General features: G+C 42.0%; 1 protein-coding gene across 1 annotated transcript in view; it reads right to left on the reverse strand.

Moving 5' to 3' along the window:
- LOC106815809 (angiotensin-converting enzyme-like) overlaps nucleotides 1–447 on the reverse strand; it is a gene marked incomplete at its 3' end in the record, with an annotated part of 6,417 nt that extends 5,970 nt beyond the window's left edge. Inside the window, exon 1 of the mRNA XM_014820320.1 lies at nucleotides 408–447. The remainder of the gene's footprint in view (nucleotides 1–407) is intronic.
- Between the last annotated feature and the right edge of the window lie 3,308 nt (nucleotides 448–3,755).

Raw genomic sequence — 3,755 nt, forward strand, 5'->3', positions numbered from 1 at the left:
AAATATGGCATACAATATTCGTGTAGCACAGCCGTTGCTGTTGATCCTGCGAGGCTGCGCCGCCGCGATGAAGACGCCGGCAGTTCCGCGGGATATGCGCCGACGCGACCGCGCGGGATGTTGACAGTATGGAATAGCGGCTGCACGCTGTGGAAGACCGCGCGCCAAATTCGAGGCCCGGCGCCACGTCTCCACAGCGTCAGGCGGATGGTCTATACTTTTAGAAGATGACATGATTATATAATATATATGGACGATATGTGTCGGAATTTGAGATCAAAAACAGTAACAAAAATCGCTGAGACATGCTCCAGCATTAGCTGAATAAAAACAATTAGAATTTAATATGAACAAAACAAATACAATGCTATACCAGTACCATACTACCATTTCTGTGCACAACTCACCTTCTCAGCTTCTCACTCTTCTCTCTCTACATGTACACATGGTTCACCAGTCACTACTCTAGATTGCTTATTGTTTTATTACTCTGTAATAAACATACAGTATGAACGAGGGACTACTGTGAAACGACTCACCTGTATTATGACAACGTATCTCTAGGCAGCCCGTTGGTATAGGGTTGTACAGTGAACAGATAACGCTGCAAAGTTATGCAATTTTGACAGTGACGTCATTCCAACCTCTGTGCGTGAAATGTCCTGTGTTTTGCTGAAACTTTTACCTGTCGACGCACTCGTTCACTTCCGACAGCGAGTGAAATAGAAGAAATTTTCCTCTTTCGATGCGAATGCATCGGCGGGCATTTCATTATTTACGAAAAGTAAATAGGTTGGCGAAAAACAGTAGGTACAGAACCTGGTCACGTCGGTGACGCCCATTCATGTCCATCAACGAAAAAGGCGGGGCTTATTGTCATTACGAGATGCCAAAATGGCAACATAAGACGTAGCGCAGTGCGCTAAACGTCGTGTTATTTTCGTTTTTGTGCCAAACTCTATCGTAGGAAACCGTTCTAGCCTAGCAGAATTACCCTAGTTCCTGAGATCGGAGATTTTGTACTGTGATGGGTCCCCACCTATAAAAATTTTCCAAGGAGGTGCGGCGCGTAGGCAGTGATTGGAGGCACAAAGTGTCAATCATCGGCTCGCCTCGGCATCATGCCGCCATCACGTCTAGTATCGCGGGAAGGCGCGCGCGACTGTCTGTCCTTCACCGCGGACATCGCAATTGAACCACGGCCAGCGATCGTCCAGATGCTTCAATCCACGCCCACACTGCTAACATTAGCCTGGGCACGCTCCGCACATATACGCTCATATATATAGAGATAGATAGATAATGTATATATATATATATATATATAGATATATATAGATAGATATAGATAATGTATATATTATATATATTATAATATATTACACGGTTTCTCCCTACTTGCGCAAACCGGGCGCCGCCCGCCCCTTTGGGGAAACTCACCCCACGTTTCAATGTCGTTTGCCGCCCGTTAAATTACTGCTCCGCACCGATTAAATTCCAACTACACTACGCATGCACTGCAGACACACACAAGGACAAACAGTCCCCCTGCTCCTAACCGCTAACACAAACTGTACCGACTCGGCTGCCTTATATACAAGTACCCAAAATACCGTCTATGGTGGTAGTGGCGATTTTACGCCATTACGGTAAAAAAAACACGCCCCCCGGACCCCCCTAGTTTCCCTCCCCCCTCTCCCCCTGTTCAATTTCATCTGGGAGAACCCTGATATATATATATATAATACGTATTTTGAGGATTCCACTGACGATCTATGTATTTATTAGCCTAGATAGATATAGACACAGAACAAACACGAGAATCTTTTTCCGCGTGTAAGTGTATGCGAATCATATATCTATGTGTTATTATCTACTCTTGCTATATATATAGTGTGTGTGTGTGTGTGTGTGTGTGTGTGTGTGTGTGTGTGTGTGTGTGTGTGTGTGTGTGTGTGCGCGCGTGCGTGTGCGCGCGCGCGGGGCATTGTAGGTGACTGATCGATCTCGGGGTTGATGCAAAGTACACCGGGCGACCACGATCCCCGAGCGGCCATTTTGAATTTCTTTTCGTTTTTTTGCGAACTTAAAAAACGTAATCCTTATAATTTAATTGCAATCTTAAAAAAACAAACGAAAATCTATTGTTTTTCCCACCGCGTTGAAAAAACTCAAACAGTGGTTAATAATTTAGGAAAAGAATCTGCGCTACTAGTATACGTTTTCTTTCAATCCTCGGCAATTATCTATAGCTACACGTATTACACACTGATTATTTGTAATGTACTTTTTGAATAAATAAATGTCTAAATAAACAACCAATGAATCAATAAGACAACTAATATAGTCTGTTATCCTGTCTCCTACCCCACCGCGCACACGTGCACTTGGTTTTACGGAAAGGGAAACGAACTTTTAGGTAAACGAATTTTTTGCGTTCTAGTATTGAGCTACTGGAACTTAATTGGCATGCTAGGGCCTTGTATTAATTTTTTTTTAACTCACACGCACAAGGGATAATTTTAACGAGCAGAAAATGTCGATTATGCGTCCTTTTAGAAAGAAGTAGAAAAATGCGCCACGCAACACTACGAGCTTATGTACATGGTATCGTATAGACCTAGACCATGTCGTTGCCTTTGACGTGAAGTTAGATCCATTTTTTACTTTCTTCCTACAGTAGTTTTTTTGCGTGCAGATATTTTCGTTCTCCCTGGATTCACCATGAATCTTAGACTGTCTCTATATAAATTAATTACTATCAAAGCCTATAACATAGCAGTAATAAAATCACACGTATATAGCTGCCAATGTTAGAATAATAGAATTCCCATTTATTTAAATCATACCGTTATCAGAAAATAAACCCTGTTACAGTAATAATACATGATGACAATGAATAAAATGTATTTATAAAATTTCCACCAATTTGGATACGGATAAGCATGACCTTGGAATATATCACATGACGTTATTAGAAGTAACCTCTATAGCCTGTTAATTATCATAATGGTTAACTAGAACTGCTATAGTTTCCACATATCTATGGGAAAAATTTTCTCACTTCTTTGCAGAACGAAATGAGACAAAATGCCTAGTCTGGGGCAGATGACAAATAATGAGCTTGAGCAAAAATACATATCTACTATGTGGTGGTGCCAATATGAATTCATTAGCTAGTGGTGGTGCCATTGTCAGCATATGAGCCAGTGGTGGCGCCACTGTGTGCATGAGCCAGTGGTGGCGCCACTGTCCGCATGAGCCAGTGGTGGCGCCACTATCTGCATGAGCCAGTGGTGGTGCCACTGTCTGCATGAGCCAGTGGTGGCGCCACTGTCCACATGAGCCACAATCATAGCGATGTTTCATAAGTAACAATAACATACCAGCGTCCTGTCCATTTCAAATTTGATCTATAGTCTATCAATAGATAGACTCCTGATTTGATCTATATGCCTATAGTAACATTCCTTGTCATGCACATGCAACCTACTTGTATAGATACAGGTGACTGGTAAAAAATAACAGCATCCCAAAAACACATGTAGCTACTGCGAACACGTTCTGTAACTCTTAATCATGAGAGACAAATACACGTTTCTCTTACATAATACAAAGCAACTTCCGTCCAATAAGCACTACATAAAATAAACACATATTTTAGTTCTCGCACATAGAATCAGCTGCTCAGCCGCATATACGACAAAGATGAAGCAGAAGCAGAAGCAGAAGAAGAAGAAGAAGAAGAAGAAAGA

This window comes from Priapulus caudatus, unplaced genomic scaffold (genome assembly GCF_000485595.1).
Source record: "Priapulus caudatus unplaced genomic scaffold, Priapulus_caudatus-5.0.1 Scaffold1206, whole genome shotgun sequence".
In the NCBI taxonomy this organism is placed as follows: Eukaryota; Metazoa; Priapulida; class Priapulimorpha; order Priapulimorphida; family Priapulidae; genus Priapulus; species Priapulus caudatus.